Source organism: Bos indicus, chromosome 14 (genome assembly GCF_029378745.1).
Source record: "Bos indicus isolate NIAB-ARS_2022 breed Sahiwal x Tharparkar chromosome 14, NIAB-ARS_B.indTharparkar_mat_pri_1.0, whole genome shotgun sequence".
In the NCBI taxonomy this organism is placed as follows: domain Eukaryota; kingdom Metazoa; phylum Chordata; class Mammalia; order Artiodactyla; family Bovidae; genus Bos; species Bos indicus.
In genome coordinates, this window is record NC_091773.1 from 4,174,056 (window position 1) to 4,199,084 (window position 25,029).

The 25,029-nt window shown below is 47.5% G+C and overlaps 1 long non-coding RNA gene across 1 annotated transcript in view; it reads right to left on the reverse strand.

Moving 5' to 3' along the window:
* LOC139186864 (uncharacterized) overlaps positions 1 to 20,413 on the reverse strand; it is a 54,135-nt gene extending 33,722 nt beyond the window's left edge. Inside the window, exon 1 of the long non-coding RNA XR_011570470.1 lies at positions 20,182 to 20,413. This is a non-coding gene — a long non-coding RNA (uncharacterized lncRNA). The remainder of the gene's footprint in view (positions 1 to 20,181) is intronic.
* Between the last annotated feature and the right edge of the window lie 4,616 nt (positions 20,414 to 25,029).

The following is a 25,029-nucleotide window of genomic DNA, read 5'->3' on the forward strand; positions in this document are numbered from 1 at the left end:
GTCCCAATCAGGACCACGGCCCCTCACTGTCGTCTATTTCCAGTTGGCTCTGCTGGGAATAACTGTGCCACTACTTCTGTTTCTCTTGGTTGTTTGAAGGTTATGTGAAATGCACGTCTCTGTGACGCTTTTTCAGACTTGTCCTGCTCTGTAGACTTGCAGGCCTCCTTGCGCCCCACCCCCGCCCACAGGTCACATCCTTCTGTAAGAGCAGATCACCTTTTGGAAAACAGGGCACAGTGAGGCAGGTGAGCAGAGTGGTTGGTAGATCCCACTGTGGAGCAAAAGTGCTAACATTAAAATCTACGTTTCACAACTGGCTGGGAATGTGATTTCGAGCTGTTTCCATAAACCCTCTAAATCTCAACTCTGCACAAGCATGCAGATAATTGTGGTAACTGTGCTAAGAGTTTTGAAGAAAATGCAGCAAAATATGTAAATATCTAACCAGAGTGCTTGGCACTGCTGCTGCTGCTGCTAAGTCGCTTCAGTCGTGTCTGACTCTGTGCGACCCCATAGACGGCAGCCCACCAGGCTCCCCCGTCCCTGGGATTCTCCAGGCAAGAACACTGGAGTGGGTTGCCATTTCCTTCTCCAAGGCATGAAAGTGAAAAGTGAAAGTGAAGTCACTCAGTTGTGTCTGACTCTTAGCGACCCCATGGACTGCAGCCTACCAGGCTCCTCTGTCCATGGAATTTTCCAGGCAAGAGTACTGGAGTGGTGTGCCATTGCCTTCTCCAGCTTGGCACCGAAGCTATGCTCAATTCCTATCCACCATCATCTTCACCATCACATCACCGTCGTCATTATCAAGATACCATCATCCCCATCAGCAGCAGCAGCAACATCATCACCAGTAACATTACCATCATCCTCACCATCCCCAGCATATCAAAATTAACATCATCATCATCACCCTCATTGTTATGCCTGTGATGGTCATCTTATCACCATCATCTCATTATCCCCATCATCCTTATTATCATCCCCATCACCAACATAATCATCAACACCATCATCATCACTGTCATGCCCATGATGGTGTTCATCTCGCCATCTCCATCATCTCACCATCTCCATCAACTCACCGTCTCCATCATCTCCACCATCTCACCATCTCCATCATTTCACCATCTCCATCATCTCACCGTCTCCATCATCTCCACCATCTCGCTGTCTTCATCATCTCACCATCTCCATCATCTCACTGTCTCCATCATCTCACCATATCCATCATCGCCATCATCTCACCATCTCCATCATTTCACCATCTCCATCATCTCACCATCTCCATCATCTCACCATCTCCATCATCTCACCATATCCATCATCTCCATCATCTTGCCATCTCCATCATCTCACCATCTCCATCATTTCACCATCTCCATCATCTCACTGTCTCCATCATCTCCATCATCTCGCTGTCTTCATCATTTTGTCATCTCCATCATCTCACGGTCTGCATCATCTCACCATCTGCATCATCTCCCCGTCTCCATCATCTCACTGTCTCCATCATCTCCATCATCTCACCGTCTGCACCATCTCCCCGTCTCCATCATCTCACCGTCTGCATCATCTCCCCGTCTCCATCATCTCGCTGTCTCCATCATCTCATCCTCTCCACCCTCCTCGTTATCATCTTCATTAATACCACCATCATTCTCATGATGCTCCTCATCCCTATCATCTTCATTACTGTCATCAGTATCAACACGACTGCTGTCATCATCTGTGTTCCCAGGTCTAGTTCAGTTCTTAGCCTTAGCAGCCCCTTGAGGTTGCCATCCAACAGTCACATGAGTGAACCTGGAATTTGAGATGATGGTGGCCATGCACTCAATGCTTACCTCCTGAGGGACCTTTAGCCAGAACCACCCAGAGAAGCCACTGCAGAGTCCAGGCCCCTGGAAACCATGAGATGATGCTTCCTTCTCTTTTTTCTTCAGAGATAAATGAGCCTGTAATTCCCTTATTGTCTGATATATGGAACCTATTTTGTATCTATTTTTTTTAGTAAATACCCTTATTTTTAAATAAATATTTAAATATGTTTTAATTAAATTTCAGTTATTATTAAATATTTCTATGTTAATTTTTATCCTCTTAAAGACATTTGTACATTTTTAACTTCTCACTGAACACCCTTCTCCCACCACAGTAGTCAAATGTTTTTTAAATTTATTTTTTAAACCTAAATTATAGTGTGAAGTCAAAGTGAAAGTGTTAGTCGCTCAGTCATGTCTGACTCTTCATGACCCCATGGACTGTAGCATGCCAGGCTCCTCTGTCCATGGAAGTCTCCAGGCAAGAATACTGGAGTGGGTAGCCATTCCCTTCTCCAGGAGATCTTCCCAACCCAGGGATTGAACCTGGGTCTCTTGCATTGCAGGCAGACTCTAAGCCACCAGGGAAGCCCAAATTATAGTGTATAGCCTCCTAAATGTTCTCATTTAAAATCATTTTGCACTGTCCTATAGGAATATGGCTCAGATGGTAAAGCATCTGCCTACAATGTGGGAGACCTGGCTTCGATCCCTGGGCCAGGAAGATCCCCTGGAGAAGGAAATGGCAACCCACTCCAGTATTCTTGCCTGGAAAATTCCATGGACGGAGGAGCGTGGTAGGCTACAGTCCACGGGTCACAAAGAATTGGACGCGACTGAGCGACTTCACTGCACTACAGGAGTAGCGAGTAGAATGGGCAGTTTTTGTTTACATTATTGATTTTGCTGGCCTCCTCTTCACTTGGATGAACTTCATTTATTTCTTGTTATTTAGTGAGCTGTTTTGCTAAGGAGATGATTTTGACCCAGAGTAGCTCATTCTACACGTGTTTCCAGGCTCTGTGCTCACCCTTACTAAAAAGTCAACAGAAATGTCCTCATCCTCCTGTTTGCAGCCACGTGTTCCTATTAGTTACTTAGGGTCCTGACCTTATGGCCCAGCTCCTGCCCCTTCTGCTGGGCTTCTCTCTCCCTTCCTAGCCCCCCACGTTCTTAAGGAAAAGTTAAACTCAGAAGATACACTGGCGGCAGCTTCATTGGGCTTAATTTCCTGAGTGCCACAGGAGTGTGCATGGAGGTGAACTTGTCTGTCAAAGATGCGTTTGGTGCCCCAGGTGGCATCGTCTCTGGCTCTGATTTCAGCCTCACCTGTAGAGACTTGTGAATAGCAACACACCTTGGAGTCTTTCTGCGGTCTGCCTTGGTGCCTTCTTGGAAGCCACCGGAGTTCACTCAGCACAAAAGTGCTGTCAGGAAGTGTCTGTGGGTCTGGCTTTTCATCATTGATTTTTTTTAAGTGTTCTTTATTGTGTGGATTTTCTCAAAGACTTAAGTCTTCTGTCACGTAGGCACTGCACTGACTCTTTGTTCCCCAGCCTGCAGCTTACCCCTCAATTTACTTACAGATGTCATTTGATGAGCACATTGAAGCAACAATGTGTTGAAGCCCAGGTTTTCTCTTATTTCTTTTATAGGGTTGGTGCTTTTGTGTCCTCAGAAGCCTTTGCCTATGTGAAAGTGGCATATATATGACATGTGTTCTTTTGCAAGTTTTAACAGCTCTAAAGATTTTAAAATTTAGTCTATGATTCACTTAAAATGTATACTAAAAATAGTGTGTCTGTATGACTGAGGTAGAGATTTCATTTTTTTAAATATGGATACTCGATTGTTTAGCAAGTTGACCTTATGAAATTCACTTATCTGTTATACTCTTCTTTTTTTAGAGCCCTTAGATTTTTCTGTAGATACAACCATATCCATGAAAATAAAGAGTTTGAATTCCTTCTTTGTAATGTTTATCTTCTTCCTGTTCCTTGCCCATTGCTCTAAGATGCCCAGTTCAAGATTGGGTATGAAAGGTGAGGATGGGCATCTCTGCCTTACAAACAATGAGAGAAGACAAACATTCACTATTTTATGATTAAGTGTGATGACAGCTGTGGGGTTTTGTAGACGGTTACTATATATTTCTCATTGATGCTGATTATCATCATGAATAGTTATTAAAATATATAAAATAATTTTTATTCCTTCATTAAAATGGTCAGATGATTTTTCTTTTCGATACTCTTTTTTAATTGAGGTATAATTGACTGATACTCTTAATCTGGTGAATTACCATGGATTGTTTCTCAAATGCTGAAAACATCCCAAGAGTCCTGAGATAAACTTCACTTGGTCATATTTTAGATACTTCTAGGTTCATTTTACCAACATTTTGTTATAAATTTTTGCATATATATTCCATTCCTTCCTTCCTGATTTTGTACTCTATATTTCACTTAGATTTTACAGACTCCACAATACTGTTATTTTTGCTTTCTACAGTCATTATGTTTTAATGAAAAAATGTACAGAATAAGATTTTTTATATATTTATGTACATATTTATAGTGTCTGATATTCTCTTATTTTTCCTGTAGATCTGAATTTCCATCAAGTGTCTTTTCTATACCTTTTCCACTGTATTTTCTTCACATATTTTTCACAGCTGTGTTGAAGCCCCCATCTGCTAATTCCAACCTCTGAACTACCTATGGGTCTGCTTCGATACAACATTATGACACCTGATTTGGTTTGGTTTGCTTCTTTATATGGGGTGGGGGGGCTTCCTAGGCGGCTCAGTGGCAAGGAATCCATCTGGCAATGCAGGGGACGTTGGTTCAACTCTTGGGTCAGGAAGATCCTGTGGAGAAGGAAATGCTAACCCAGGGGGCTACAAGAAAATGGTCCAGGGGGCCGTAAGGAGTTGGACATGACTGGGTGACTGTGAACAGCAGTCTGGGTTTGTCACGCTGGACTTGTTTGAGTCATCAGTAGGAACATGAGTTGGTAAACCAAAACAGATCCTTAGAGGTCAGCAAGACAACCCCCCTCACATTTTAGAGTATAGAAAATTGGCTCAGAGAGAACCAGTCCAAGTTTACCCAGGAATTAGCTACAGGGTCAGAACTCCAACTCACCATCTATCTATCTCTTTGCTTTTGAAGCACCTGCCTCCCGGAGCCTAGGTTCCCTCATTATTAAACTAAGGGAGTTGGACTAGGTTAACAGCCGGTCCCTTCCAGCAACATGATTCTATTTTTTCCTTTCATTGTGCCTGTGAAAGCTTTCAAGGGCGTCAGGGACATGACCTGTGTTACATCATCGGAGGCCCTCTTCTATTTACGCTTAAAGGTTTGTCAGACCATGTCTAGATCACAATTCCAGGAAAAAAATAATAGCTTCATGTAAAAAAGTAATAAAAACCAAAAACAAAACTTTTTTTTAAAAAAATTGGTTCTCACCAAATCCAAATGTGTTCTTGTGAAATATTTATTAGGCATTGTCAAGTATAATAAAAACACTATAATTTCCTCCTCCTTCCATCCCCAGATATAACTGCTATAAAGAGTTTGATATATGATTCTCACAATACTAGGGGCTTACATTACATCTATGCTTTATTCCTTCTGCATATGCTCACTGATGTCCTTTAGTGTGCTGGAATACTCCGCTAGATCCCAGGGCAAGGCAACAAGACAGTCTCTCCTCTCATGGACTTTATATTCCAATGATGAAGGCAGATAGGAAGTAAGCAAGTGAATCGACAGCAGCATCCCACAGGTACAGAAGGGGGCAGTGGCTCGGAAGAGGGCTGCTCTGGAGAGGGTGATCAGAGTGCGTCTGTCTCCGAAATTGAGATCCAATGATATAGAAGAGTCAGACGTTATAAAGCGTGGGTAAGAGTGAGCTGATGAGAAAAAGCAAAGGCCCTGAGAAAGATCAAGCTATGTGCATTCAGCCCCCAAGCAGAGTGGCTGGAGTGTGGAGGACAGGGAAGAATAGAGTGAGGCGCAGGGCAGCTGGGGTGCATGTCATGCAGGGCTTCAGCCAGTGAATTAGGTGTGGTCTAAGTGCAGCACAAAGTCAGTGAGCAGTGTTAAGGGAAAACCTGAGTCTAATTCATAACTTAAACTGTGGTTAAATATAGACTCACACATAACACATGCTTATACTAAAATAGATACATATCCATTCACACATCCATTTCATTGAAGAGACGATTCCTTCTTGCTTGAGAAGGATAGGATCTTTCTTTGTATACTCTCTGACACACCTTTCAGTCCATATCTGTCAGACATCTTCGCTTGTCAGCATCTAGAGGTCACACATGGTCTTTTCAACAGCGTTTCTCTGTTTTCTAAACCCCTTTGCAGAGAGACATTCCTTTGTATGAAATGACCATGTGTGTATAAGTTCTATTTGCTTATTTCAGTTACTAACGACTCACCCATTCAGTTACCCAGCACTCGTTGTCTGAGCCTCCACAGTGTCTAAAGCTAGATATTCATAGGAATATGAGTGAGTGGAGGGTCCTCGCCCTTAAGAAGCAGCGTTTGGGGAAAAGTGTGCGCAGTGTATGACCATGTCCTGTCAGGTTTCATGAGGTCTGGAGGGAAGACCGCACAGAGTAACAGAGGAGCACAGGTGGGGAGGAGTCCAGTCTCGGGATGCTGGGGGACAGGGGAGCCTTGCAGAGCGGCTGGCTCCCAGGGGCCTCTGAGACGTCGGTAGGAACGTGCAGCAGACAGAGCCAGTAAGGGGAAAGCACGGGGCAGGATGCGGCCCCGCGTGTGAAAGGCATTGTCATTAACACTTGAGGAGACTTCAGTGAGGAGAAAAAAGGGACTGGCGCTGGTGGTAAGGCCCCTGGGGTCCGACTTGCTTTTTCCTCTAATCCCCGTGTCTTCACCGCTCAGTCCCTTCCCTTTTCTGTGCCTCAGTCTCTGCATCTCAAAGGAGCACTCTGGCTTTCACATCCTGTGGCCTTAAGTAAAAATACGACATAAGCAAGACAGCTGGGAGGGGGCGGGAGCAGAATCTGCTTTGATTGCTCCCCAGCTCTGAGATGCTGCCAAGTCCTTTTCCCAGCAGACAATATTGAAGCAATTAATGGAATGAAAAATACTGATCTCACAGAGGGCATCTTCGACAGACTAAGGGGAATCATCAAATAATACTGTAGTTAAAGTTTCAAAGTAGCAAGGAGGTAGTTTGGTCCCATGCCCAGTTGGTAATTTGATAATCCTCAACAGCGCCACCTAGTGGTCATCCAGCTTGGGCTTTAATGAAGGAAGGTGTCCCTGGTGGCTCAGTGGTAAAGAATTCGCCTGCAATGCAAGAGATGCCAGCAATGGAGGACCTGGGGGTTGATCTCTGAGTGGGGAGGACCCCCTGGAGAAGGGAATGGCAACCCACTCCAGTATTCTTGCCTGGAGAGTCCCATTGACAGAGGAGCCTGGCAGGCTACAGTCCATAGGGTCACAAAAGAGACACTACTTAGAGACTACACAACAGCAATGGAGGAAGCCCACCCTCTGCAGGATTTGCTCTAGGTGCCTGCTGCACCCATAACTTCGGCTGAGACCTCAGGCTGTAGCCCTGAGCTGGGGTGTTCATGATCTTTACAAAGTGACTCCCTACAGTCTGAGTCGAAGCAGCAGGGCAGACCGAGGCAGGGCCCTTCCTTGGGGACATCAAGCTCCAGCCTGGTCGAAGAATTCAAACAAGGGTGATGGAAACTGGCTGAAATGGGTTCCTTCTTTGAAGAATTTGAAATGGGGATGTAAACAGACAACTGATGGGAAGAGCAGAGGGACAGACGTTCACCATGCAGGACACCGTGTTTGCCCTTCCATTACCCAACCCACTTTGCTCCTGGGATTGGAAATGAGTTTTCAACTCTTTCCTAAGATGCAGGGGCACTTAACCAGAAAGATTACTTCTCCCCTCTTCACTGTGTTGACCAGCATAGGCCAAGAGATCCTGATTTCTCTCCCAGCCACAGGGAGTGCCTTATGAACTCAGGATTTTACAGGCAATTCTGAGAAACAGGCTTCCTATCTGTGGTTTAAAAATGCAAAACTTGGAACTTGATGACTGCCATTGTCTCCCCAGTATGAGATAAAGCCAATATGAGAAGAAAGCAGACGCGTAGAGATGAGCAGAATAAAGGAAATTGCAGAGAAACAGAGGTGGTGCTGTTCCACTGGTCCTAAATCCACTCTCTTTTATTGTCTAGGCCAGTTTGATTTGGAATTTCTGTTACTTATTAAAACTGTATCCCCAAAACAAAAAAGAAAATGAAAACGGTGTCCTCTCTAAGACACCAAGGCAAGGTGCATGTACCATCAGAATCCTGCACCCCAAGTTCCCCCTGCGTGGGGGCGTGATGATCTGGACCAGATTTTAGTGCTAACTCAGATCTTGGTTGTTCCAGACCCAGGAACCTGCTTGTATTCCAGCTTTCAAGTTGTATCTTTCCTGATTACCTTACTTTACAATATATATTTGACTATATCTACCATCCTTGTGTGTGTGCGTGCTTAGTCGCTCAGTCATGTCCAGCTCTTTGCAACCCCATGGACGGTAACCCGCAGGCTTCTCTGTCTGTGCAGTTTCCCAGGCAAGAATACTAGCGTGGGCTGCCCTTTCCTTCTCCAGGGGATCTTCCTGACCCAGGGATTGAACCCCAGGTCTCTTGCATTGTAGGCAGATTCTTTACCATCTGAGCCACCAAGGAAGACCATCACCCATCCTTGCTGCTACTGCTAAGTCGCTTCAGTCATGTCCAACTCTGTGTGACCCCATAGACAGCAGCCCACCAGGCTCTGCCATCCCTGGGATTCTCCAGGCAAGAACACTGGAGTGGGTTGCCATTTCCTTCTCCATTGCATGAAAGTGAAAAGTGAACGTGAAGTCGCTCAGTCGCGACCTACTCATAGCGACCCCATGGACTGTATCCCACCAGGCTCCTCCATCCATGGGATTTTCTAGGCAAGAGTACTGGAATGGCTTGCCATTGCCTTCTCCGATCTCCCATCCTTACTCCTGCTTAAAACCTTTTATTTGGGTTTTCAGTGATTTGAGAATGCAGAGCCAAATCTCTCCTCTGGCTCATAGGGCCCTGTGTGGTCTGGCACAGAAGCTCACTCTTGGGTCTTCTTGACCAATGTCACCTCCTTTTCAAAGCTCAGGGCTCTGATCCACCTGCAGCAGACACCCCCTGTCCCTAAGACAGCCCCTCCCATCTCCAGCTCCTGGTGTGTCGGATGATTCTGCCAGTCGGTGTGTTTGGGGAGCCCCATGAGTACAGACCCCGAATCTTCTTCTGCTCACCATTGCCTTCAGTCTCCAGCAAAGAAGAGGCAGGACGGAATTAATAGGTATGTGAATGGATTCCTACCACTAACAGAAAGGGTCAGTTCTTACTAAGCCGAATCTCTGCAATTAATCCCTTCCAGCAAGTCAGAACATGATATAGAACTTCTTGAACCACCAAATCAGGTGTCATGATGTCCCCAGGAGTCTCACACCATCAGAGTGGGGGGAAGGCACACCTCTTAAGTGGATACAAGCAGGATCAGCTGCTCAGTGATACCTTGAGAATTGCCAAGGCATGGAGTTACTGCTGCTGTTTCCACTGGATTGAGGAAAAGACTGCGGCTGACGCACTCCTCTTAAGTGTGTTAGTCACTCAGTCGTGCCCGACTCTTTGTGACCCCATGGACTGCAGCTCACCAGGCTCCTCTGTCCATGAGACTTTCCAGGCAATGATACTGGAGTGGGTTGCCATTTCCTTCTCCAACACTCCTCTAGAGTCTAAGAAATATGTCTAATTGATTTCGGGGTGGTGTGGGGGTGGCTTTTATAAAATTCATCCCCAGACCCTGGAAATGTATGTGTATTTGAAGTGACAAAGTGTGCCATGCTTCCCAGGCAGTTCCTACCCCCTGCCTGGATGGATGGAGGTCGCGCTGAGCTGCAGGTTGCCTCAGTGGTACCAGCACTGAACTGTGCAGTCAGAACTGAGTTTTAACTCCAGCCTCACCACTTGGGAGCATGGATTGTCAAACTTTAAGTGTGCATTAGAAGCTGACCTGTCCTCTTCTCTCATCTTTTGTAGATGCTGACTTGGATGGCTGGCCGGCTTGGCATTTGGTTAGCAGTCTTCCCTGTGGCTCAGATGGTAAAGAATCCACTTGCAATGCAGGAGACCCGGGTTCAGTCCCTGGGTTGAGAAGACCCCCTGGAGAAGGAAATGGCAACTGACTCCATTATCTTGCCTGGAGAATCCCATGGACAGAGGAGCCTGGAGGGCTACGGTCCGTGGAGTCGCAAAGAGTCGGACATGGCTGAGTGGCTAACACACACAGATACTTCCCAGATCACAGTGGAAGGCGTCCCTTCATGCGAGATTAGAGCTCAGGCTCTGGATTCAGACTAGTTTGGAGCCCTGACTCTACCCTGTGCTTGGGTTAGAGGCCTGAGCCATCATTAAACTCTCAGCTCTTTCCTGATCTATAAAGAGGGGTGGGGGTAGGGGGCATGGAATCTGCTGTAGGCCTCAACAAAAAGCAATTAGTGAGACACCCTTCAGTCCAGAGCAAGTGCTGAATATATCTGCCCCAGTGCTTTTCCCAGCGAAGTCAAAATCCAGCGCCAGGTCTTGTTACCCAGCTCAGAATTCCACATCCTACACCATGAAGAGGGGCCTGCCTGGGTGACCCACAGGAGGCAACAGCCAAAGGCGGAGAAGCCATGCACATTTCTGACATTGGAAGTCTTGCCAACCAGAGGAGAGGGCCCTGGGATCTGCTGCCCGTGCTTCTCCATGGGCTGAAGGGAGCCCCGGCGTGCGTCCAGGCCCCATTCAGTGGGTTCCGTGTTTCCATGGACTGGAGGAAGCCTCAGAGGTGGGCCCAGGCCCCATTCAGTGGGTTCTGTGTCTCCACGGACTGGAGGAAGCCTCAGAGGTGGGGCCAGGCCCCATTCAGGGGGTCCCGTCTCTCCATGGACTGGAGGAAGCCTCAGAGGTGAGGCCAGACCCCATTCAGTGGGTTCTGTGTTTCCATGGACTAGAGGAAGCCTCAGAGGTGGGCCCAGGCCCCATTCAGTGGGTTCTGTGTCTCCATGGACTGGAGGAAGCCTCAGAGGTGGGCCCAGGCCCCATTCAGTGGGTTCTGTGTCTCCATGGACTGGAGGAAGCCTCAGAGGTGGGCCCAGGCCCCATTCAGTGGGTTCCGTGTTCCCATGGACTGGAGGAAGCCTCAGAGGTGGGCCCAGGCCCCATTCAGGGGGTCCTGTGTCTCCATGGACTGGAGGAAGCCTCAGAGGTGGGGCCAGACCCCATTCAGTGGGTTCCAGCTGTCTTCAAGGCAAGCAGCCCAAGACCGGTTTCCTCTCCCTGAAGCTTGGTAGCCACCCCTTTGGCTTCTCAGTATAAATCAGGATGGACAATGGTATCGTTTAGCTCCCATGACGATGTCAGACGCATAAAGAGCAAGACATTTTGTGAAATGGAGAACAGGTTCTTTGCTGAACTGAAACCTAAGCTGCTGAAGCTCAGAGACGGAAGGGATCTTAGAGAGACTTGTGCTTTCCTGAGGCCAGAGAGGGAAAGGAACTTTTCTGCACAGTGAGTTGGAGGAATGACAGGAAGAAAATGCTCATCCTGGCCCTGAGTTCAGTTATTTTCCATTATTCTACACCATTTTTGCTTGCTCCCTCGGATAAATTATACTGCAGCTCTTTGTGAGAATTAAATGTTGGGGAAAACTGCAGAAGACCTGCAGTGAGAAGACCCCAGCCACTCTGCCTGTGTGGCTTGCAGGGGGCAGCAGGGATGCTGGGAGAGTCAGGAGGGCTGGTCCCCACCCTACCTCTGCCCACCTCCCCCCACCCCCCTACTGCCACTCTGAGACTCTGGGGAAGTCACTCTGCATTTCCACATCCTTGTCATGAGCGTGGATGACATTCTGAGGCATCCATGGATTCTGAAATACCTGTGGTCCAATTCCCCCAAGTGATCAGAGATCAAGATGATTGGCTTTCTTCCAAACAGCCCATCCTGGACATAGCAGTAAACACTCGAGAGAGATTTGAGGATAAATTAACAAAGGACTGAAAGGAACTTCAAAAAAAAAAAAAAAAGCTGCACCAAGTGAAAGAAGCCAGCCGCAAAGAACACATAGCATTTGCTTCCATTTGTATGAAATGTCTAGGAAGGGAAAATCCACAGACAGAAAGTACAGCAGTGGTTGTCAGAGTGATTATGCTCAGAGAAGCATGACATCTGAAAGGACTTCCACGTGTGCCATCTGACAGAAGCCGTAGAAGGATGGTGCACGGAAGGTAATCACTGGTGTTTCATCCCCATAGAACTGGGATCCAGAGATGAGAAGTGGCTTGCATGATGACCCGCACACCTCGACAGGGGCAGAAGGGCAAAGGGACCACTTGGTGCTCCTCTGAGGCTCTCCACAGCCTCTACCCACACCCTCCAGACTCAGAGCACTGATTAATGTTATTAATAAGAGCAACACATCCTGGACAGATGCAGGAGTGGTGTCTGCCCCTTCCTCGAGGGGTGCTACGCCGTCTCCAATGCTGCTTACTCAGCACCCCAGAGACGCTTGACCCACCCGTCACTCTTCGCCCCCTGCCCAGCGCCTTCACCCTGCAGCCCCTCGGTTTTTCTGTTTCGGGCCCGCTGACGACCGGTGCTCTCAGCCCCCAGATGGGCCAGCTTACCCTACGATCCCCCTAGGGATATCTCCCTCCCTGGGGGACCCTTCCTGGGCTGTGTCGGGCTCTCTCTGCAGATTCTCCCCTCTCACGATCTCTGGTCGCACCTCTGCACGTGCTTTCTGAATTTCAACTGCTGCAGGGCCCAGGCCCACGTCAAACTTGACTTCATCAGTATCTCCTCTGCTGGGCCGTCTCTTCAGCCCCCGCCCTGGAGGGTGCAGAAACCTCACGTGCAGAGAAAGGGACCTGCTGTATTCCTCAGTCCCCACTCGCCCGCATCCGTACAAAATGTCCCTTCAGGCTCAGTCTCACCTGTCTCCTCCCCCTCCTCCCCTTCTCTGTCTGCATCTCTCACCGTGTCTGGCTCCTCCTCTGCTCCTTCCTCAGTTATACCCCTTGTCTCCCCATGAGTAACTGCTGTGCGTTTGCTGGCATTCCCTGGAGGTGTGGGTATCTTCGGGAAATGTGTCAAGTTGTCTTCTGCGTACGTATTTTGAATGTGTATCAACGATGTCTTGCTGAGATTTCACTCGGCACTTTTAAGACCTAGCCGTGTTACGGGGTGTTCCTCTGGTCCGCCGCTTCTGACTGCTCCGTGTCCACAGTGCGTTCGCACAGCCCGCCTGTCTGGTCTGCCATTGATGGGCGACTGGGCACCTTCTGACACTTGCTACCGCAAATGGATAGCCGGCCACGGGCCTTCTTATTTCTGCGGATTCCGCCTGCCTTTCCGCCCTGAGGGGCCGCCAGTATCCCTTTCCCCACGCCCCCTCCCACACGCCCCGTTGTACCCCCGCGCAGTTGTTGTCAGGATAAAAAGTTGTACCTTTCTTTCCATTAGCATTTTTAAATTACTGAGTCTCCATGTTTTCACTAAACACATTAGTAATTTTGACTTCCCCATCTGTCAGTAGCCCTATTTATAGCCTCAGCTCATATTTGTACTCTGTTTAGTGTCTTTTATATTTTATTTTCAGGAATTTTACCTTTTATTACTGATATTAATCATATGTCTGTTTCGGAAGTTGGGGAAAAAAATCTTTTCCTGGCCTGTCATTAATATAACTTTATTTTTTTGAATGGGGATTATTATTGTTCGTGTTTTAAGAACCATTCTTGCTCCCTTGTGGCTGGGGCTTCCTGTGGCACCTGTCCTGTCGTTCTGCATCCTAGCTGACCGCCCCAACGTGTCCTATCTCAGCTCAGCACCGCCCGCCCACCCTCCCCGATGGCTCCCTCTCCCCAGCCAGCCCACCAGCACCCCCGCCAGCCGTGCGGTCTCCTCTCCCGGCACCATCGCTGCCCCGGTTTGTGGCTCGCCGGCTCTCACCTACACTGTCCACCGGGCCTCTCTCCCTACCCCGACCCCACCTCTTCCCACGCCAGGCTCCCAGCTGCTTTTGTGTAGTAGTGTTAGTGGCTCAGTTGTGTGTGACTCTCTGTGACCCTGTGGACTGTAGCCCTCCAGGCTCCTCTGTCCATGGGATTCTCCAGGCAAGAATACTGGAGTATGCGCTCCTCCAGGGGATCTTCCCGACCCAGGGATCAAGCCCTGGGTCTCCTGCATTGCAGGCAGATTCTTTACTCTCTGAGCCACCAGGGAAGCCCCCCAACTGCTTTAGTGCAACTTAAAAAAAAACCCTAAGTTTATTATTACTGCTACTGTGACTCCTAGTGCTGTGACTTCTATTGGTCTGGGGCCGACGGGACTCAGTTAAAGGCTCTAACTGGGAGGCAGCCACTGCATTGCAGCCAGATGTGGCTGAGGTGGAGTCTGTCTGGAGGCCCCCTCGCTCCTGTACCTGCTGGCTGGGGTTGGTCATCGGCCACAGCACCTGCCTGTGGGCTCCCCATGTAGCCTGGGCTTCCTCAAGGCACGGTGGCCGAGCTCCAAGAACGAATGGCTCCAGAAAGAGTTAGGAAGAAACTATTTCCTTCCATGAAAGTCACATGGGTCACTTCTGCCTCACTGTCGTGGCCCAGGCAGTCACCGAGACCCCCCTGATTTCCAGGGGAGGGGACGGACACTCCTCCTGCCTGGGGAGCCCTGGGTCACGTGGTCCAGAGAGCACATGGACTTTTGTTATGACCCATATTTGGAAACTACAAGCTGCCTCACCAGGAAGCTGGTTAACTTCTCTGAGCCTTGGCTTCCCTGTCTGTAAAACATGGACACCAGCACAGACATCACAGGAAGGCTGGCTGAGAGGTTTTGTCTCCAATGAAACCTGACTTCTGTTAGTAAATATTGAGCATCTGCTGAGTGAAAGCAGAAATGGATTGAACATGCCTGAGGTTCATGATCTTAACAAGCCCACAATCACTATTAGCTTCAAGTTCCCTGTAGAAAATGACAACATGCAATGTTCAAAGTCGGTATCTCTGTTTGGGAGTGGGCCTTTGTTAAAAAACATTAGAGCAGGAAATTGCCTGCCTGTGTACTTCTCCCCAAGCCACCACTGCTCCCCGTCTTCCCTATTTTCACCCTTGTTCTGAGCTGTTTTCAACCAGATCCGGGCGTATTTCCAGCAATGAACACCCTTAACTGTTTTGTCTTCAAATATTTCATTTTGGAAGAAATCCATGTTTAATTAAATAAACAGCTTGGTCTGGGGTAAGGAAAAGACAGAATATTCCCATTTTCACTACAAGAAGTCTTATGTCTCTCTCTTCATTTTATCTGATTATGCCTCTCAAATTCACAAATTTCCATCCATTAATGTCACTATACAACATGTACAAATTTTATTAAATACAAGGCTTAATTTTTTTATCCTCTTCCCCTTTCCCCTTTGGTAACCATAAGTGTGTTTTCTATGCCTCTGTGTCTATTTCTGTTTATATATATAAGTTCATTTATATCACTAGGGGGTTGAAAAGAGTTGGACATGACTTAGCAACTGAATAAGAATAACAAATCATTTTCTTTAGATTCCATATGTAAATGAGATCACATGATATTTGTCTTCCTCTATCTGACGTACTAAGTGAAGTAAATCACTTACTTAGTACGTGACTTATTAGTGTGATAAGCTCCAAGCCCATTCACGTTGCGGCAAATGGCATTAGTTCATTCTTTTTAATGGCTGAGTAATATTCCAATGAATATATATGCACCACTCTTCTTTACCCATTCATCTGTCGATGGACATCTAGATTGCTTCTATGTCTTGGCTATTGTAATTCCTGCTACTATAAACAGTATGCAGTGTGGAGTTCGAGGGAGTATGGACTTTGGGGTCAGACAGACAGAAGTGCAGTTTACAGGGATGGAATTTACGTCTTGGCTTTAGACACATCACCTTGCCCACTGGGTCTCATTTTTCTTATCTGGGGTGATTAGTTAGTTATTTTTAGTGCTTAAAATATCAAAATCTATTCCATGAAATACCAGCTCCATGATGCTAATAGATATTCCACATATAAACGGATACGTTATCAAACATGGCTCATCATTTCTAAGAAGAAACTATTTTACATTTTATGATTCCTAAAGGGATCTTTCTAGTGACTATTCTAAATCTCCAAGGAAGTACCAGAATATTCAGTTTTTCAATACATCTCTGACACACGGGAAGCATTTTCCACAGAAAACCCTAGTGTTGTACAAACACGCCTGGTGCAATGATGGTGTAAGACAGAATACACATTCCAAAATGCTACCTACTATTATTATTACTACTGTTATTATTGCTAATATAACTATTATTCAGTTATTAATTATTACTTAGCAGCAATAATAATAATGCAAGAGGCCCAAATCTGAAGAAATCCAAGTTACAGTTCAAAATTCCGAGTTTTCCAAACAAAATTTTGCATGTTGGATTTTCTTTGGTGCATCTCCTCTGAATTCTACTGGTTATAGAATAGACAACTTGAACACAGACAAATCCCTCTTCCCCTTGCTAATTAGCAAGTTGGATTGTTGAGATGGGACTGCTCCATCACCGCAGAGATGATGCCATGGCTTTTAATTAACCATACAGGGACTTGAATTGATTCAAAAAGAAAGAAAAGTTCTGAACATGCCCACTCACCTGGGTTAAGGACCAAAGAAGTCAAAGAATTAACAGCTGGGGGCATGTGTTTCCTACTGAGCTCCTTACATGACAACAAATTTATACATACAATCCATGGGGTTGCAATGAGTCAGACACGACTGAGCTCCATCACCACCACCATGACTTTGAATATTTATAACTGTCTGTGTTTTCATAACGTGGGGCTAATAAGAGCATAGTCAGAGAAAGCGGTACACTCACATAATTCTGAAGTGCCAGCTTTTTGTCCAGTGCCTTCCTGGATTATGCTATTAATTCCTTGGAAAGTGTGAATCACAGTAGTTTCTAGGTGATGAGTGATTTTCCATTATTCATGAATGCATTCTTGTATATAAACAACAGCCTCTGTGTTGCCAGCATCTGTTTTATTCACTGAGACAGAGGCCCCCACCCCCTGCACTCTGGCTCTAGCCCTCCAGCCCCCCTAGGTCTCCAGGATGAATGGAAAACCAGAAAGAACCCAGGCCTTGGGGTCTTTATTGCCTCTGGGTTCTTATCTAGACTCTTCCCCGTGTGGGAGTCTGGGCAAGATTCACCATCATTCCTCTTCTCTTTCCTAAGATGAGCTAGATGCCTTCTGAGTCCAAGACTGCATGACTCCATGGCTTCGGGTTAAGGGAAAAATGAAACCCTTGGGTTGGAGGGAGAAAACGGGAATATTACTCTGTCACTGGCCCTAGCTATCTTTTATAACTACTCAGCAGACATTTACTGAGCACTTAGTTACTAGGCCGTGGGTTGGACACTGGAGAAATAGAGCTCATGATCAAATTGCAGAGAAAAACACGCGCCCATAAAATAATGCGGTGTGTGGTATTCAGTCCTGATGCGGACATGCTACCAAAGAGATTACAAAAGGCAGGGTGGTTGCAGCAGGCCTCACAGAAGTCACTGCTCTGAAGCAGAGTTCTGAAGGTTGAATGTGTGTTTGGCAGTTGAGTAGGGATGGGAACTCTGAGTAGAGAGAACAGCACGTGGAAAAGTGCTGTGAGACTCAATATAGAAAAGAAAATACACACACACACATATAGTAACTATATATAGTAAATCAATCTACAGGCAATCCAGAAAGCCAACTCAAGGGCCTCCCAGGTAACTCAGTGGTAAAGAATCCGCCTGCAATGCAGAAGATACGGGTTCAGTCCCTGGGTTGGGGAAGATCCCCTGCAGAAGGAAATGGCAACCGGCTCTGGTATTCTTGCCTAGGAAATCCCATGGACAGAGGAGCCTGGCAGGCTATCGTCCATGGGGTCACAAAAGAGTCAGACACGACTGAGCAAGAACAACAACAAAAAGGAAGCCAACCCATGACCCACAGTAGGTCCAACTACTACCTTTAGCAACCAACTCAGGAAGCCAAACAATAACCCCTATAACAATCAGCCCCACATGGCCAGGTCTTGTTTAATAACTGACAGCTTCCCTCATTTGTGCCCCCTTTTCCAGCTTCGGGCCCAATGGAATAAAACAATGGTCACCCCTAAACTGTCACAGAGGAGGCCCCACTGGAGGGAGGTAGTCCACTTCCAGCTTCTCCAGGCCAACAGCCTCCAATCAGGGGACATCTGAACTTTTGTGTTTCCTCCACTATAAAGCTTTCCAACTCCTCTGTGTTGATTCCCTGCCAAACGTAAGAGATGGTGGTTGACTCCCCTGCTAGAGCAAGTTCAAAGTAAATAGCCTTTGCTTATTTTCATTTGGGAAATCTTCTTTTAATGTCACAGCACAGAAGCATGAAACCATATGTTTTGTGTAAAGAACTGAAAATGTGTGTTTACTGTAGGTGGTTTTGTGTGTATGTTTCTGTGAATGTTAATATGCATTGGTTGAGGGGAGGATGATGGCAGATGGGTTTGGAAAGCAGGCAAGATCAAAACCACTTAGACTTTTGTATAATGTATTAGTTAACCATTGCGGTAGAATAATATTACCACAACGTCAGGTGCTTCAAGCAACACACATGTACTCTCTCCATTCATGTGAGTCAGGAGTCCAGGCACCCTTGGCTTCAACCAAGGTCTCCTTTGGGACTGGATTGAGGCTGGTCTGGGGAAGGTTCTGCTCCTGGCCCACGTGGCTGCTGGCAGCATGCAGTTTCTTGTGGAATGTTAGTCTGAGGACCTCAGTTTCTTCCTAGTTATTGGCTGGAGGTCACTGGAGGAGGCAAGGTAATGGTCCCCCAAAGATGTCCATGACTTCATAACCAAAATCTTGAATATATGCCCTTACATGGACAAAGAGACTTTGCACATGTGATGATAGCCAAGGACCCTGAGATGGAGGTGGGGGTGTTATCCTGGAGTACCCAGGTAGACCCAGTTTCATCACATGGATCTTTAGTACCAGGGAACATCTCCTAGTTATAGCCAGAGAGAATCGTGAGAACACAAAAGAGACGAGACTGTGGCTGGACTTGAAGATGGGGGAAGAGGGTCATGAGCCGAGGAGAGCAGGTACCTCCAGGATCTGGAAAAGGCAAAGGACAGATTCTCCCCCAGAACCCCTGGGAGGAACCCAGCTCCTGATCTGTGCACTACACAAAGGTCCCCCCAGCCTGAGCCTGTGGCCACTGAAATCCTGCCTGTGCTCTGCCTATGCTCTGCTCACCAAGCAACACCTTGTTAAGGGGTGTCCACCCATCTGTCTAGTCTGTCCAGCTGAAGATGGTGCCACTTCCTGAATATCTCTAGAAGGAGCATCCCTGTGTACTTTGCCCACAGGTACCAGACAGCAAGTCCTCTGTTTTCACAAATGCCTCCACAAAGTTACTGTTACCCACTTCCTGGGAACAAAGCTTAGAAATAAATGGTATTTTGCTCTTAAGTCCAAGGGATCTAGGCTCTAATTTTAGAGCCCAAGCTCACTCCTGCTTCATGCCGTTGAGCCCCTGTGCTTCCCCAGATGGTCATGCTCCCTCCCTGCTGAGTCTATTCCTGTTTCCTCTTCCCCGGCTGTCTACTGAAGCACCAAACTAGCCACTCAGCTGTGACCTCAGAGCTGAGAACCAGGCAGGCAGCCCCTGGCCTCAGGCAGGCCTTGCGCTTTCCTGCTGAACCCAAACATTTCACAGAATATCCACATTAGACAAGGCCACTCTGCCCATGATGTATCTAGACAAACAAGATGGTTGGGCAATCATGAATAAGAACTTTGTCAAAACCACAAAAATGTGCACATGTCCCCCATCCTGGTTATCAGAGCAACTGCTGCTTTTTTTGAGAATCACAGCTGAAGCTGTCACCCTCCTGGCCCCTGAGAGCTGAAAGAGCCTTGCCTCAATTTATCTCTGTTTGTTTCAAAAGCACTGGGGATTTGACAGAGATGTTTGCAGCTGGACTTTAAGAGATATGTGGTGGTCAACTGCCCTGAACTGACTCTGACTTGACCAAAGGAAGAAGCCCGCACAGAAGAGATCTGGAGGTGTCTGAAAGCACCCAGAACAGAGCTTTCCCCACCTCTTCCCACCCTGTGTCACCGCAAAGCCCATGAACAATTCCAGGGAATAAAAACTTAGTCTTGGTGATAAAATAAAGTCTAACCTTTTCTTTTCCTTTGTGCTTGGTCAGTTTCACTGGCTCACAGGGGGCCACGTGCAGAGGCCTTGCACCGAGTGCTTTAGTCCAGAGTTCCTGATGAAAGATGGCTGCACCCACACTTCAGCTCTCCGGCCGTGTGCAGGATGGTGTGCAAGACACCACGTTAACCAAGATGGCGGCGGTGGCGGGCTGTGTGCAGAGGTGCCGCACACGACAACTAGGCCAAGATGGCGGCGGCGGCGGGCCGTGTGCAGAGGTGCCGCACACGACAACCAGGCCAAGATGGCAGCAGTGATGGGTTGTGTGCAGAGACGCCACACCTGGGCCTGCAATCTGGAACATCAGGATTCTACTCACCCTCCAGGGCGCAATTCAAATGGCACCTCCTCCACGGAGTCTTCTCTGGAATTCGCCTTAAGAAGGAGTCACTTCTTCCTCTGTATTTCCTGAAGAAGAAAGCTAATCCTTACGGGAAAATAAAGACATGGAAATGAATGAAGACCAGCTCCCTGGTATGGAGACACTTGTAAAAGCTCACCTTGATCTTGTCCTTCTGTTCCCTCTCTTGCCACAGGTAAAATAATAAAAATGCAAAAATACCATTTTGTTTTGGGGGTTTGCCCCTTCAGGAAGCAGCTGGTAAACACTAAACCTCATTACACAACACACATTCCAATTAGAAGCTCAAGGCCCAGGAATGGAAGGATGGGTCAGCCCCCTGCCATTGTGAACAAGAATATCTCTACTTACTCTTTCTAGCCCTGCAAATGGACTTGTGGGGTTGGTATTCAAAAAGACAAAAATAAAGTCAGTTTAAATTTGTGGTGATGTATGTCTTGGACTGCAAGGAGATCCAACCAGTCCATTCTGAAGGAGATCAGCCCTGGGATTTCTTTGGAAGGAATGATGCTAAAGCTGAAACTCCAGTACTGTGGCCACCTCATGCGAAGAGTTGACTCATTGGAAAAGACTCTGATGCTGGGAGGGATTTGGGGCAGGAGGAGAAGGGGATGACAGAGGATGAGATGGCTGGATGGCATCACTGACTCGATGGACGTGAGTCTGGGTGAACTCCGGGAGTTGGTGATGGACAGGGAGGCCTGGCGTGCTGCGATTCATGGGATCACAAAGAGTCGGACACGACTGAGCGACTGAACTGAACTGACTGATGTCTTGCCAGGTAAGTTATTTAAAATTGCTCAAGAGTAACACTAGGGCAAGTAATTATAGAATCAGAAAGGTTATAGCTATAAATCTATAGCTACACATCTATATGACAGTATTTTGTTGTAGACAACAAATACTGATATAACAGAAAATTCAAGAAATTTGTTGTAACCAGATCTGGTGTTTATAATTAAATTAATTATAGTAATTATAATTACTTCTATCACTTTCTGGATGGATGAAATCAGTCAGGCTTTTTGAACCTAAATGCTGTCATCCTGTAGAGTGGTGGTGGTTTAGTCACCAAGTCGTGTCTGACTCTTGTGGCCCCATGGACTGTAGCCCCCAGGCTCCTCCATCCATGGGATTTTCCAGGCAAAAATACTGGAGTGGGTTGCCATTTCCTTCTTCAGGGGATCTTCCTGACCCAGGGATTGAACCCAGGTCTCCTGCATTGCAGGCAGATTCTTACCCACTAAGCTTTTAGGACAGTTTCAGGACAGAGTTTTATGCAAGCAGTGAGTTTCCTTCCTTCTCTCTCCCTCTGACAACAGCATGTATTGTCCCTCCTGGCTGAGCATCGCCAGCATTTGCTGGTCTGCCTCAAGACTGCTCTCTCAATCTTTAAACTCCAAAGAGTTAAACTCTATCAAACTGAAAGTGTTAGTCATTCAGTCATATCCGACTCTTTGTGACCCCATGAACTGTAGCCCACCAGGCTCCTCTGTCCATGGAATTCTCCAGGCAAGAATACCGGAGTGGGTTGCCATTCCCTTCCCCAGGAGATCTTCCCAACCCAGGGGAAATTGGGTCTCCTGCATTGCAGGCAGATTCTAAACTCTATCAAGGCCTTTCTCAAATATTTTTCTGTTCCTGTGTCCACGTCACTGCTCCATACTGGAATGCCTTCTCCGGTCACGAGCCTTATGAACGGTCCCCATCTTCCCAGACCTGGATCAGAGCTCATCCCTGCCCCGGAGCAGCCCTCAGCCCCCGCTGCTCTGGGCCCAGGGAGCCCGGCCAGCTGTCACAGAGCTTTGACATCAGGTCATCCTCTGCCCTCTGGGTTGGCGAAGGCAGAAATGTAAACAAACGATTACAGTGAACTGTGACAGTGTTCTGAATGGAGATGAAAAGGAGTCATTCTGTCTGTGGTTAATGAAGGGACCGCTGAGCCTTGGGTCCATTGAAAGGGGGTGGGGGTGCTGTTTATAGGAAAATGGAATCTGAGGTGCCTGTATGGTAGCTGGTGCTGACCAGGAGCAGACAGACCACCTGGAGGGCACCGGGAGGAGCAGAGTGTCAGCTTGGTCCAAGACCCACAGCAAACAAGCGTCACCAGTGCTGCAGTGTGACCCAGGCAGGCAGTGCCCGGCACTCCTGAGCTTGGTGCTGGGAAAGATGACAACAGGGTTTGGTCTGAACACCACATCACCAGAATGCAGTCCATGGGGAAGGTGTGGTCACTGTGGCTCCCCTTTCTCCCCCTCCCTCACCCTTCTTGCTCCTGCTCTGCGTGGCCTGAGGCAGGGCAGGAGGTCCCGAGAGCCAGGTAGACAGGCAGGCAGCCCCACTGCACCCAGGGAGCAGGCAGATCTGACCAGCTCTCTGCTCCCACTGGGCCAGACCTTAGCCACTCTCTGGAATTGACTTGAAAACTTGGCCGGAAGAGCACCACCCAGGCTTATGCAATGGCCAGCACATGGCTTGGATGTCAGGGAGGGGGGAGGCAGCATTGTAGCTGGAGGTTTTCAAGAAAAATGCTTATATTGAGGACAGTACTAAGAGCCATCAGCACACGGCCAGCTTCGGGCCAGCCTCCCAGGCACCACTGCCTCCATGCCTCTCTCCAGACACAGCTGTGAGCTGCCTTTCACTCACCCCATTTTACAGATGACAGCATCACCAATATTTGTGAGTCATTTACACTCCACGGAGGGCTTCCCAGGTGGCTCAGTGGTTAAGAATCCGCCTGCCAGTGCAGGAGATGTGGGTTTGATTCCTGGGTCAGGAAGATCTGCTGGAGGAGAAAATGGCAATCCACTCCAGGATTCTTGCCTGGAAAATCCCACAGATAGAGGAGCTTGGTAGGCTACAGTCGGGTCACAGAGTCGGACATGGCTGAGTGACCGAGCATGCAAGCATGCACCTCTGTGGGTACTGATAAACACCAGAAGGCACTGCCTCATTTAATAAAATAACCTCTTGAGGAAAATGCCATTAAGATCCCTACTTCACAGACAGATAGACTGAGGCTAGAGGGCTCTTAGTGTTTACACACAATCACACATCGTGAACTGATGTTAAGCCTGCATAGAAGTCAGCTCCAAATACCATCCGGGGGTCTGGCAGGGAGGGTGGAGGCAGGGATCCTGAAGGGCAGGGGGGGCAGGATGGGGAGGGAAAACCTTTCTGTGAAGCAGCTTTAGCCAGGATCCGGTCTGAGTACAGGCCGAGAGTCCGAGGGGCTGCTGCACCTTTCCCGATGGCGTCGAGCAAACCAGCTCATCTCTTAGGCCTCCCATTTCCAAGGCGGGAACAGTAGCACCTGCTCTGGTTATGACGGTGAATTCCATTCCAAAGTCCAGCACTACAGTGTGGACAGACCTTGGAAACAGTAGGCTAAGTGGAAGAAACCAGCCACAAAGGCGACACACGCAGCGAGGACTTTATGTGAAATTTCCACTGTTCGCAAAGCTGTGGAGACAGGGCGTTATTGGTCGTAGGGACCAGACGGGGGGAGGGGGAGTGACTGCTGACGGGCACGGGGTTTCTTTCAGGATGATGAAACTGTTCTGGAATTAGGGATGATATCATACAACCCTGTTAATATATGAAAACCCCTGAAGTACACAGCTTAAAATGGTAAATTTTATGTGTCAACCACAAATGGGCACTTGCCAGGGGTGTTTGCCATCTACCTCTACAAGGATGAAATCACGTGCTGTTGCAGCTGAAGGAGTTCAGCGTGGAGATCAGGAATGGGGCACTCATGTGCTCCTGGAAAACTGCCAGGACAGGTCTCCAGATAGATATTCTCAGGAGCTGATTTTATGAGCCCAATTTTTGTATCTCCTTATATCTAAAGAAGCACTAAAATCCTTCATGGTGTCAACTGTTTCTGGTGACTAGCTTCCCAAGACCCGCAGAAATGTTGCAATGTATGGCAAAACCACTACAACATTGTAAAGTGAGTAGCCTCCAATTTAAATAAATAAACTAATTTAAAACAAAAATGCGGGCTTGATTGCATGTACTCCCTCTTGACCAAAATCACATGTGTACTGTCCCTTCTCCCTGCCTCTTTGGAGCAGGTCCTCAGGGCTGTCTGAGGTGCTTGCTAACCGTCCCCTGGGCTGCGGTCCTCATTTTGCCCCAAACCAAATTTAACTCACAGCTCTCATTGTGCATTTTTTAAGTCGACATATGGTATATGGATCATACCTCAATAAAAAAGATAAATTTCTTTTGACATTCAGGCTGCGCATTGGGCTCCAGACGTTTATGTATTTTAATTTTTTGGTCCACCCTGGATCTGAGAAGGAAGGATAAAGGAGGTCAGGCTCTGGCACCTTAAATCTGGATTTGTGTCAGCATTTCCCCAAACGTTAAATCATTAAAACTTGGCCTCAGATCTCTGAGCCTGTATAGTGGTTCTAATTTTATGTGCAGGAATCTGAACTC